This window comes from Gossypium raimondii, chromosome 12 (genome assembly GCF_025698545.1).
Source record: "Gossypium raimondii isolate GPD5lz chromosome 12, ASM2569854v1, whole genome shotgun sequence".
Taxonomy (NCBI): domain Eukaryota; kingdom Viridiplantae; phylum Streptophyta; class Magnoliopsida; order Malvales; family Malvaceae; genus Gossypium; species Gossypium raimondii.
Window position 1 is genome coordinate 24421655 of NC_068576.1, and position 13713 is coordinate 24435367.

Genomic DNA, 13713 nt, shown 5'->3' on the forward strand with positions numbered 1-13713 from the left:
TTTCCTATGAGCCTTTTCGTGAAGATCAATGGCTCTTGAATTTTGATGCATGCTTGGATGACATTAAATTGGTTGCTGCATTCTTCTCCCTATGCATGGGACAGCATTAAAATCCCTCTTCTCCATGTGCTATTTCGGTCCCTTCAATAGAGCCATTAATGTGCCAGCTCAATTAAGAGAATGCATGAGCAGCAAATTAAAACCTGCATTTAAGCTGCCGTTTGAGCTCATCTAGGAGCCTTTTTCGTGGAAACAAAAGAGCATGGCTGCTAACATTGAATTCGGCAGCCCTTTTCCTTTTTCCCAAGCAACCCTTTGTGCATACATTAATGTGCAGCCACCACCATTATTCCAAGTGCATGGATAGGAGCTTGATCAACTTACTTCCTAGCTAAGGCTGAATGAACGGATTTAAGAAGCCAATATTGGCTGTTCGGTTGAAGTAAAGAGTTTAAGCATTTATTCATCATTCTAGAACAACATTAAGGGCTGATTTGTGGCCATTCGTTTTACCTTATTTTTTGTCTATAAATACCTTGGTTATAAGCTTTGTAAAGGTTAGACAATATACTTTTGACTTTTGATCATTTGAATGAACTTTGTTCAAAGAGTGAGTTTTCTCCTCTCTAAATTCGTACGAGTTTCGATCTGACTTATCTAGCGTGCTAATGGCGTCTATCGTTCTCTTTTGAACTTATCACCTTGCTTTGGTGTGGCGTTCAACCTTTCTACAATTTCGCAATCCCACTTGAACCGAATAGAAATCGGGGTGACACTTTTTAGTGTTGAATCGTTTCTGGTGTTTAAGCTCATTTATCCATTCCACCGACTATCCTAGATTTTACCCAACTATAATATCATTTTACAAAACCGAGCCTTCATTTATCCAACTTCCATTTTTCTTATTTTTATCCTTAAATCGAGCCTACTACCCTTATAAATTTACCATCACCTTAGCCAACCTTTAAAACCATTTGAAAGCTTCCACATCTTTAGCCTTATTTCATCCTATTTCCGATAACTCAACTATTCCTCGTCGACGATCGGGCAATTACGTGAAACGACTCGATTAACCCTGGCTGGATCGCATCAAAATGTGACAGGTTTGACTATTTGAATGGTTGTTTGCTCATTTCTTCTTTGTTTCGCATATGTGAGATGGTAAGCAAAAACTTCATTTTTGATCCCCTTGATTATTATTCTTTATTATTGATCGAGGGATTTGAACCAATGGATTTTGATTTTCGAGACTATAACTATCGAAAACTTTGTTATTTTGGATCATTATTCAAAGCAATCAAGCATTCTGAATTTCATGTGAATAGATGTGTGACCAATTTGTGCTTGCTTGATGTTATGACTTTAAATCTGAAAACGAAGTTATTGAACTATGATAAGTTGCAAATGCTAAATCAAAGCTTTGGTTCTACATCGTTGTTTAAAGGATTTGGTGATGTGACCATGCCCTATTGATACGAACTCGTCTCGTGATGTTTTGAGTCGTAAGTGTTGCCCAATCGTGAATTGAGTAAGGATGGATTCGTTTTGGTTTTAAAATGAAATAAAATAGAGATAATGGCTTCAAACAAAGGTAATAAACAAAATAAAGAGGAAACAATAACAAATTAATTGGCTAAGATAGAAAATGAACCAACAATAACGAATTGTTGACCCAAATCTCAAAATGGTCTTTAGGTGTTTTTCGGTTAAAGGAAACATGAAAGGAACCTTGACCCACTATCAACTATGATAGGAACCAAAGGTATATTGAACGCCACACCAAAGGTGATAAGTTCAGCAACAAAGAAAAGATGGATGCCACAAGCTATGCTTGATAAGTCAAATCAATTCCGAAAGAACAAAGAGAATTGGATAGCTCACAATTCAAATATTTCATCTATATTCAGCAAAAATTTCTTCCCTCTATGGCTGATTACATCTATTTATAATGCTAGAACAAGGTAACCGAATGGTCAAAAACATCCACTTAATGTGCCATAAAAAAACTGATGTCTTTTCTTATTCTTTGAACCAAATAACTCCTTCCATAAAATCACTTTAATTCAGCTGATTTGAATGTCTTTAATGGCTTAGAAAATGACTCTTGAGTTGTCCTTGGCTAGTTGAATAGTCACCATCTCTTAACCTGCTCCTTAATGACATTCAAAGGCTTGATTAATTTCTCTTGAAAGCTCCAAAAACGGCTGGAAGTGGAAGAGTTGCTGCTGAATTTTAAAGGGCATAAAATGCTCTTTAAAAACTCCTTTAATGATTTTTAAGCTCCCTTTATAACAGCCCCTTTAATTGTAACTCAAAAGAACTTGAACAGCCACTTAATTAAATGTGTAACCACTATAAGCTAAAAAGTCACCTGCAATAAACACATTAAAATGAGTTTATTAAACAAATGAAAGCACTTATTTATCATAACAAACATTAAACTTACTTAAATAAATGAACTAAAACATATATGCAATAATTATTCCAGCAACTAGTTTAATTAAAGAAGCATAATTTAAAAACTTAATTTATGCATCAATAAATAATCCTAGGAACTAGATCAATTAAGAACAACACTTATTAAATAAAGTTCAACAAAAACACTTATTAATTAAAACTAATATGAGTTGAATAAATGTCCAGCAACTCATTTATTAAACTAAGATTCTAAAATGCATGGTTTTGAAATGCAAATTTAACTAACATGAAAGTTACATAATTAAACTAACTTGACTTAATTTAATGATGCAAACTTAACTAACATGAAAGTTACATAATGCATGACTTTATTAAATGCAGAACACATATTAATGATGTGCAAACTATGACATAATTAAAAACACAAACTAAAATAACTAAAAATTAATGAATCAAAGTCCTTTTTTTCCAGCAGCCAAATTGACAAACTAAAATTAAAAACTTCATTTTGCACTTGGGCCCCTCGAGTTTGGACCAATCTCGGTAGCATCGAGTTGTGTCGTAACATGATGCGACCGAGGTCGCATCATACCCTCCCTCTTGAAAACGATTTGTCCTCAAATCGGGCCACTTGCTCAAGAAAAATTTTTCAAGATCATGACCCCCTTTTGTTCATGATCCGGACAGGATTATTTTCAAAATTCTAAGAACCACAAATGGCTTGGCAAGAAAGAAGGTCATTTGCATGCCATCCCTCTTTAGGAGGGTACCACCTAACATCGTCACCTACAAAACAATAAAACAAATTAGTGACACAATGAAGGTTAAACACAAAAGAACTTTCCAGGATTTTAGTCACAACTTGAACAACTAAACTCAAAAGAACAACACATGAATCAATACCGGGATCAAAAACAGAAATTGCTTTTACCTTTTTCTTCGATGGAAACAAACCTGATTCACAAGGTATTTGAAGATTATAGTTTTGAAAATTAGAATTCCATGGTCCAAATCCCTTGAACAAAGATATGGAACAGCATTCACTGGGATCAAAGACAAAGTTTTTGTTCACCATTTCAAATTGACTAGAAATATTTGTGGCTAGTAACTTATGAAGAACTTGAAGCACATTAAAGTTAAAATCATGCAACACATGTTCGAATCCATTAAGCAACAATATACAGCAACCTCCAGAATAAAAAATTTGATTTTGCTTTGGCAAGCCAACGAAATTCACATGTTTGGTTTTCGAACTAAATAAAGATAAAACTTGAAGCAAATAGAAGGGGTCAACACATTGATTCAAAATACAATTTTGGTACTCACCTTCGCTTGACGTCAACTTAGGAATACAGGCTCTGGGTTTAAAAACATGGTTTTGATTGGTCGTTCCGTAACGTAACAAAAACTTCACTTTCACCAAGACATCACACATGCCAAATAAAGAAGATGTAGGCAAAAATAAATTCAAACAATCAAATCTCTCAAATCTCATGCAAATATACGAAGATCTCACACTAAGAGTTAAAAAATTTTCATTACCATCACGATAAACAGATTGAGCGTTTCACATGAAAGCTCTTTATCAAACATGATCAGATTTTGTATTTGTGGATTTAATCGAACAACATCAAAAGATTTTTCAACACAAAACTTATTGAGTGAACAACTCTTCATGCCTCCACTTAAAACGAATTTATCAATCTCAAATAGCGAGTAACAATTAACCAAATCAAAATAAGGAGGTCTTTTAAAAACTAAGTTATCGGAAATTTTATCAACAACTATCAAACCTGATTGCCATGATTCATTGACTAAACACTCCTTACCTTGCTTACCTTTAAGCGCTTGAACCTTACCTTTTTCGATCAAATGGAATCGTCTCTCATCAGGAAGGTAATGAAGTTGAAACTTGTCATTTGAATCTCTAGAAACCTGGAAAGAAGAAACAATACGAGGACAACTCGCAGATTGGTTAGTAAAAACATTCCTCACTTTTTCTTGTTGAGTTTCATCTTTTCCACTCGTTTCTTTTTCAACTTCTCTTTCTTTTTCCACAATCTCTTTGTTTGTTGAAAACTCACTTTCGCTCATCAATTCTCTTTCATTTTCAACAACACTTGTTTCTCGCACTCCTTCTTTTCTTTCTCCAATCTTTTTCTCTTTTTCAATTTTTGTTTCTTTTTGAGTTTCTTTTTCTCTCGTCAAAATGGAGATAATATAAAAGAATCAGAACAATAAACTTTTCGTTGGAAAGAAGTGGAAGAATCTTCATAAAAGTCACGATCAACTCTTCGTGAATAAACCTCCATGGATGAGTTCTTATACGAAGCACATTCACTTCTTCGTAAGGATTTTTCCGTAGATGAATACTTTGATGCATACGAAGAATGACTTGTGCTTTCTCGTTCATTACCTTGATAGGCTTCAAATTCGTAGCTGGATTTATTTCGGCCTAAATTCCTTGAAGAATAGGAATCTGGATAAGGGTCTCTTTTCATATATTCGTCAAATGTTCGTCTCCTTGATGATCTCATTTTCGTCCTTTCATTTGGCTAAATTTGCTCCCGTTGGGTTCTTACTCGATGACTCCGCTCTTCGACACGATCCAATCGTTTCTTGATGGGTTTGAGTTTTCGATCAAATAAATGCTCCATTTCATGCGTAAAGGCTTGGAGTGTAAAATCTGGCACGCTTCCTCCAACAATTCTTACAGAATGAATCCAACTCCTTGTCGAATTTTTTCCAGACTTCGTGACATTTTTTTAAGAACTCACAACAAAGAATCTCACTATCCACTCACAAAAAAATCTCACAAACTTGGCTTTTTTTTCTCTCTCGAATAAACTCACTACTCTCTCGCCTCTTTCCACTCACTCCTCCTCTCTAAGTTCTTAGGAATTATTTAAACTCAAAAGGCAGTTGTTGTGGGCCGGCTTACAAACTTGAGGTTTGGGCTTGGTAAGAATATTGTAGGACAAAGAAAAGTAGGCTTGAAACAAAGAAATGAAAAGGTTGGGTGTGGCGGAAAAATAGAAGGTAGTAATGACAGAAATTTGGGCAGCAAACGAAAACAAAATTTCAAAACTAGTTTCTTTTTTTTCACGAAATTTTTTTTCACAACTTGATATCCGATCTTTTGAGTTTGAATGGAAACTAATTTTTTTTTGAATTTTTTTTGAGAAACTACTATACCGTAATGCCGACAACGTTGATTCTTACTCCAAATTTGCTAGCTCTGATACCAATTTGATACGAACTCGTCTCGTGATGTTTTGAGTCGTATGTGTTGCCCAATCGTGAATTGAGTAAGGATGGATTCATTTCGGTTTTAAAATGAAACAAAATAGAGATAATGGCTTCAAACAAAGGTAATAAACAAAATAAAGAGGAAACAATAACAAATTAATTGGCTAAGACCGAAAATGAACCAACAATAACGAATTGTTGACCCGAATCTCAAAATGGTCTTTAGGTGTTTTTCGGTTAAAGGAAACAGGAAAGGAACCTTGACCCACTATCAACTATGATAGGAACCAAAGGTATATTGAACGCCACACCAAAGGTGATAAGTTCAGCAATAAAGAAAAGATGGACGCCACAAGCTATGCTTGATAAGTCAAATCAATTCCGAAAGAACGAAGAGAATTGGATAGCTCACAATTGAAATATTTCATCTATATTCAGCATAAAAGTTCTTCCCCTCTATGGCTGATTACATCTATTTATAATGCTAGAACAAGGTAACCGAATGGTCAAAAACATCCACTTAATGTTGATACGACCACGCCCCGGGCACATTTTTCGATCAGCTCTATAAGTATTTCTTGCACACCCATGCGAGCTAAATTAGCTCAATTGCATCTCACTGAGCTTTGTTTAGCTCGTTTCCAGCTCAATGGGATCGTTTTGCTCAATTTGAGTTTATTTTAATTCTTATAATTTCATTTGCTGAAATAAATTGAATAAGTTAGTTTATTTATTTAATTCAGCTCAAATAAGTGTTAGTAAATTAATATGTTTAAATCTGAACATCTTTAATAATTTTTGAGTTTAATTGATTGTGTTTTATTTATTACATCTATTTAATATGCTGAATTTATTAATGTTTTTTATTAGTTTCAGCCGAATTAAAGAGTAGTATTAAATGTGTCTTAAGTTCATTAAAAGTGACGAATTTATTGTTGTTTTTTATTGTCCAGCTGAATTTAATATGTTAATTAACTTGTTTGTTCATGCATGAGTTAATTATGTATTAAAGGAGGCTGTCGAATTTAATGAGGTTTAATTTATGTCTTGACCGAATTTATTTTGTGTCTACAGGTAATTAATTCAGCTGGAAACAACTACTTAATGGCAAAGGAGACATGCATTTAAGTTGCTGTTCTACATGCAAGGAATGGCATTTAAATGGAAGCAAAGACATGAATTAAACCAGCAGCAATAAAGGAGGTGTTGGCCGAATTTAATGTAAAGCATAGACATGCATTTAAGGTGATGTTCAACAGCAGCAATAAAGGAGGTGTTGGCCGAATTTAATGTAAAGCATAGACATGTATTTAAGGTGCTGTTGGGCATGCAAGAGTCGGCCATTCAATGAGATGCTGGAATGCATTAAAGTGGCTGGCCGAATTCATTGTGCAGCAGAACATGTTTTAAAGGAGTTGTCCAGCATGCAAGGGACGTCCATTAATTAGCTGCTGAAAAGAGAATACATGAAGCATTAAAAGTGCTATTTTCGTGAACATCAAAGGGCTGCTGGTTGGTATTTTCAAGTAGCCATTCGGCCAACAACATGCTTGGCATTTCCTCTCTTCAAGGCTGAACTTTACACTACCCAAAGAAGCTGTTTTGTGTGCCAAGATGTCACTAATGCTGCTGCTGATCATTAGGATTCTCAAGGCTGATTTAATGAAGAGAATTTAAGTCATTATCTACTAAAAACGTTGAACTCTTCCACCTAAGAAATCAACTCATTTATTCAATTTGAATTGGGACTTTAAGCTGCTGCCCATTACCGTTTCCAAGGCCTAGAATATTTCAAAAAGCATTGAGCTTAGTTATTAAGATATTTCAGCTTATTAATTTAGCTCAATTAAATCTGTTTATTGTGACTATTCGGTTGGGCACTTCTTAGACTATAAATAGTTTGTTTTGTAATCGTTTTTGGGTTAGACAATATACTTTTGAAACTTATATGAAATCTGATTACTTTGTGAGTTTGTTTTCAACTCTCATTGTTCTCCAAAGACTCGTCTGACTTATCAAGTAACCCTTGTGGCGTCAACCCGTCTTTCTATCCGAACTTATCACTTTAATACCGAAAGTGTGGCGGTCGATTCGTACTGAGGTTCCTATCATTTTTTGATAGCGGGTCGAAGTTTCTATCCACTTAACAAACCTTCCATCAACACCCTACCAACCTAAGCATTCTCCTAAGTTACGGGTTAACACACTCCTATTGTGTTAGTTCGGCTTTGAATACTTAGCCCAAACTTCATCCATTGATTTATGTTTCATTTCCTAAACCAACAAAACTCTTTTGAGCCTAAATAATTCCTTTTCTTCTAGCCTATTTTGTAAAGCTTTCAAATTACTCCAATTCACGATCGGGCACATCTACGACTCGACTCTCATCACCGAGGCCGGGGCGCATCAAATGTGCCATAAAAAACTGATGTCTTTTCTTATTCTTTGAACCAAATAACTCCTTCCATAAAATCACTTTAATTCAGCTGATTTGAATGTCTTTAATGGCTTAGAAAATGACTCTTGAGTTGTCCTTGGCTAGTTGAATAGTCACCATCTCTTAACCTGCTCCTTAATGACATTCAAAGGCTTGATTAATTTCTCTTGAAAGCTCCAAAAATGGCTGGAAGTGGAAGAGTTGCTGCTGAATTTTAAAGGGCATAAAATGCTCTTTAAAAACTCCTTTAATGATTTTTAAGCTCCCTTTATAACAGCCCTTTAATTGCAACTCAAAAGAACTTGAACACCACTTAATTAAATGTGTAATGACCTTGAATTGTAACCACTATAAGCTAAAAGTCACCTGCAATAAACACATTAAAATGAGTTTATTAAACAAATGAAAACACTTATTTATCATAACAAACATTAAACTTACTTAAATAAATGAACTAAAACATATATGCAATAATTATTCCAGCAACTAGTTTAATTAAAGAAGCATAATTTAAAAACTTAATTTATGCATCAATAAATAATCCTAGGAACTAGATCAATTAAGAACAAAACTTATTAAATAAAGTTCAACAAAAACACTTATTAATTAAAACTAAGATGAGTTGAATAAATGTCCAGCAACTCATTTATTAAACTAAGATGCTAAAATGCATGGTTTTGAAATGCAAATTTAACTAACATGAAAGTTACATAATTAAACTAACTTGACTTAATTTAATGATGCAAACTTAACTAACATGAAAGTTACATAATGCATGACTTTATTAAATGCAGAACACATATTAATGATGTGCAAACTATGACATAATTAAAACACAAACTAAAATAACTAAAATTAATGAATCAAAGTCCTTATTTTCCAGCAGCCAAATTGACAAACTAAAATTAAAAACTTCATTTTGCACTTGGGCCCTCGAGTTTGGACCAATCTCGGTAGCATCGAGTTGTGTCGTAACATGATCTGTTGAGATCGCATCATACCCTCCCTCTTGAAAACGATTTGTCCTCAAATCGGGCCACTTGCTCAAGAAAAAGTTTTCAAGATCATGACTCCCTTTGTTCATGATCCGGATAGAATTATTTTCAAAATTCTGAGAACCACAAATGGCTTGGCAAGAAAGAAGGTCATTTGCATGCCATCCCTCTTTAGGAGGGTACCACCTAACATCGTCACCTACAAAACAATAAAACAAATTAGTGACACAATGAAGGTTAAACACAAAAGAACTTTCCAGGATTTTAGTTACAACTTGAACAAATAAACTCAAAAGAACAACACATGAATCAATACCGGGATCAAAAACAGAAATTGGTTTTACCTTTTTCTTCGATGGAAACAAACCTGATTCACAAGGTATTTGAAGATTATAGTTTTGAAAATTAGAATTCCATGGTCCAAATCCCTTGAACAATGATATGTAACAGCATTCACCGGGATCAAAGACAAAGTTTTTGTTCACCATTTCAATTTGACCAGAAAAATTTCTGGCTAGTAACTTAAGAAGAACTTGAAGCACATTAAAGTTAAAATCATGCAACACATGTTCGAATCCATGAAGCAACAATATCAACAACCTCCGAATAAAAATTTGATTTTGACTTGGCAAGCCAACGAAATTCACATGTTTGGTTTTCGAACTAAATAAAGATAAAAATTGAAGCAAATAGAAGGGGTCAACACATTGATTCAAAATACAATTTTGGTACTCACCTTCGCAGCGTCAATTTAAGAATACAGAGCTCGGGTTTAAAAACATGGTTTTGATTGGTCGTTAAAGTAACGTAACAAAAACTTCACTTTCACCAAGACATCACACATGCCAAATAAAGAAGATGTAGGCAAAAATAAATTAAAACAATCAAATCTCTCAAATCTCATGCAAATATACGAAGATCTCACACTAAGAGTTAAAAATTTTTCATTACCATCACGATCAAACAGATTGAGCGTTTCACATGAAAGCTCTTTATCAAATATGATCAGATTTTGTATTTGTGGATTTAATCGAACAACATCAAAAGATTTTTCAACACAAAACTTATTGAGTGAACAACTCTTCATGCCTCCATTTAAAACGAATTTATCAATCTCAAATAGCGAGTAACAATTAACCAAATCAAAATAAGGAGGCCTTTTAAAAACTAAGTTATCGGAAATTTTACCAACAACTTTCAAACCTGATTGCCATGATTCATTGACTAAAAACTCCTTACCTTGCTTACCTTTAAGCGCTTGAACCTTACCTTTTTCGATCAAATGGAATCGTCTCTCATCGGAAGGTAATGAAGTTGAAACTTGTCATTTGAATCTCTAGAAACACGGAAAGAAGAAACAATACGAGGACAACTCATGATTGGTTAGTAAAACATTCCTCACTTTTTCTTGTTGAGTTTCATCTTTTCCACTCGTTTCTTTTTCAACTTCTCTTTCTTTTTCCACAATCTCTTTGTTTGTTGAAAACTCACTTTCACTCATCAATTCTCTTTCATTTTCAACAACACTTGTTTCTCGCACTCCTTCTTTTCTTTCTCCAATCTTTTTCTCTTTTTCAATTTTTGTTTCTTTTTCAGTTTCTTTTTCTCTCGTCACTCTTTTTCTTCTCTCAACTTTATTACAAAATGGAGATAATATAAAAGAATCAGAACAATAAACTTTTCGTTGGAAAGAAGTGGAAGAATCTTCATAAAAGTCACGATCAACTCTTCGTGAATGTTTCCATGGATGAGTTCTTATACGAAGCACATTCACTTCTTCGTAAGGATTTTTTCGTAGATGAATACTTTGATGCATACGAAGAATGACTTGTGCTTTCTCGTTCATTACCTTGATAGGCTTCAAACTCGTAGCTGGATTTATTTCGGCCTAAATTCCTTGAAGAATAGGAATCTGGATAAGGGGCTCTTTTCACATATTCGTCAAATGTTCGTGTCCTTGATGATCACATTTCTGTCCTTTCATTTGGATAAATTTGCTCCCGTTGGGTTCTTGCTCGATGACTCCGCTCTTCGACACGATCCAATCGTTTCTTGATGGGTTTGAGTTTTCGATCAAATAAATGCTCCATTTCATGCGTAAAGGCTTGGAGTGTAAAATCTGGCACACTTCCTCCAACAATTCTTACAGGACGGAATCCAACTCCCTTGTCTGAATTTTTTTCCAGGCTTCGTGACATTTTTTTAAGAACTCACAACAAAGAGTCTCACTATCCACTCACAAAGAAATCTCACAAACTTGGCTTTTTTTTCTCTCTCGAATAAACTTACTACTCTCTCGCCTCTTTCCACTCACTCCTCCTCTCTAAGTTCTTAGGAATTATTTAAACTCAAAAGGCAGTATTTTTGACCCTCACATCAATTCATATGTTTCATTTTTTAATGAGATTATAGCAAGTATTTTTGAGCCTACAATCCAAGTTGCCACTAACCCATTTCATTTTCGTGTAGGTGGCATTTTGACGTGGTTTCTTCCTAAAGAAGGAGGGCAAGTAGTTAGCCGATGTATTTTTCAAGTTATACATGAATTTCAGGTTGTTTGGCGCAAGTCTATCAAATTTGTCAACCAAAGGGCTTGTGACCTTGAAAGATTTTTCGCGAGCAAGTGGCCCCATTTGAGGACAAATCGTCTTCAAGAGGGAGGGTATGATGCGATTCTGGCCGTATCATGTTATGACACAACTCAAGGCCACCGAGATTGGCCCAAACTCGAGGGGCTGAACTGCAAAATGAAGTTTTTAATTTCAGTTTGTCAATTTGGCTATTGGAATATAAGGACTTTGATTCATTAATTTTTAGATATTTTAGTTTGTGTTTTTAATTATGTCATAGTTTGCACATCATTAATATGTGTTCTGCATTTAATAAAGTCATGCATTATGTAACTTTCATGTTAGTTAAGTTTGCATCATTAAATTAAGTCTTGCATAAGTAAATCATTTAGTTTGCATTTCAAACCATGCATTTAAGCATCTTAGTTTAATAAATGAGTTGCTGGACATTTATTCAACTCATCTTAGTTTAATTAATAAGTGTTTTATTGAACTTTATTTAATAAGTGTTGCTCTTAATTAATCTAGTTACTAGGATTATTTATTGATGCATGAGTTTAAGTTTATGCTTCTTTAATTAACTAGTTGTTGGAATAATTGATGCATATGTTTAGCTCATTTATTTAAGTTAAGAATTTATCTTTGATATGTTTAATTAGTGTTTAAATATGTTTAATAAGTTCATTTTAATGTGTTTATTGCAGGTGTCTTTTCAGCTTATAACCGTTACAATTCAAGGCTGTTACAAATTGAATAAAGTGGTTGTTCAAGTCATTTTCAATTACAAAGTAAAGGGGCTGTTACAAAGGAGGTTTATACAGTATTTAAGGACATTTTCAGGAGCATTATATCATCTATTTAATTTTGGCAGCAACATTTTAAACTACCAGCCCATTTTTGCAATTTTAAAGGCTAATTCAAGCATTCAGATATTATTAAGGAGCTGGTTAATAAGTTGGTGTCTATTCGGCTAGCCAAGGGCTAACTCAAGAGTCATTTTCAAGAAATTAAAGTCATTCATTCAGCTGAATTGAAGTGAATGCAAGAATGGAGTTATTTCGCTCAAGAATGTGAAAAGACTTGAGTTTTATTTTAGTTTTTAAATGGCACATTAAGTTGAATGTTTGTGACCATTTGGCTAGCCTATTTTAGCACTATAAAAAGATGAAATCAGCCTTTGTAAAGGGACTTTTAGACTTTTGCTAAAATTGTTCCAATTTGTTTAATGAAACTTCGTTTCTGTGAGGTTAACTTCCTTTCCAATTTCGTACGAGTCTCGAGTGACTTATCTAGTGAGCTAGTGGTGTCATCCTGGACTTGTTTCTGAACTTATCACCAACCCTGGTGTGGCGTTCATCCATCTAAATATACCTTCGGTTCCTACTTTGCTAAGTAATGGGTCGAGGTCCATCAACCTATTCCCAATTGTCACCTTAAACCAATATAAGACTTGGTGCGATACTCGTTATAGTATCGAATCTTTCTTGATGTTTAAGTTCTATTATTCATCTCCATCACTTACTTTTTTATCTTACTTTTTTGTTAAACCGAGCCCATCCAAAGATATTCCATCTAAAATCCATCTATCTATTAGCCACATTGAACTTATTCCAACATACAATTCCACACTTAACCAAATTCATCCATTTTTGAAACCGAACGAAATTTCCTCGTCGACGATCTGGCAACTCAAATATGGCTCGACTCAACACCGAGGCAGATCGTATCAATATAGTTCTCTTCCCAAATAATCATTGGATGATTATTTTCTCGATGGTCTTGACTCTGTCCCTTGACTTGGTGAAGTTGACTTCCGTCAGGCTCTTTCCTTCACTCGGTCCAATCGTTCATGTAATTTATCAAATTTGGATTTCACCATTCTACACATCTCTTACATCACATATTGGAATTCTGATTCTGAAAACTCTTCTTGAATCATGATTATTTACTAAAAAGAAGAAATGTTAAAAGAACAAAAAGCAGAAACTTAAATACCTCACAAAAAAATCTCATAAGGACACTCGAAAAGAAAATAAGGATGTTC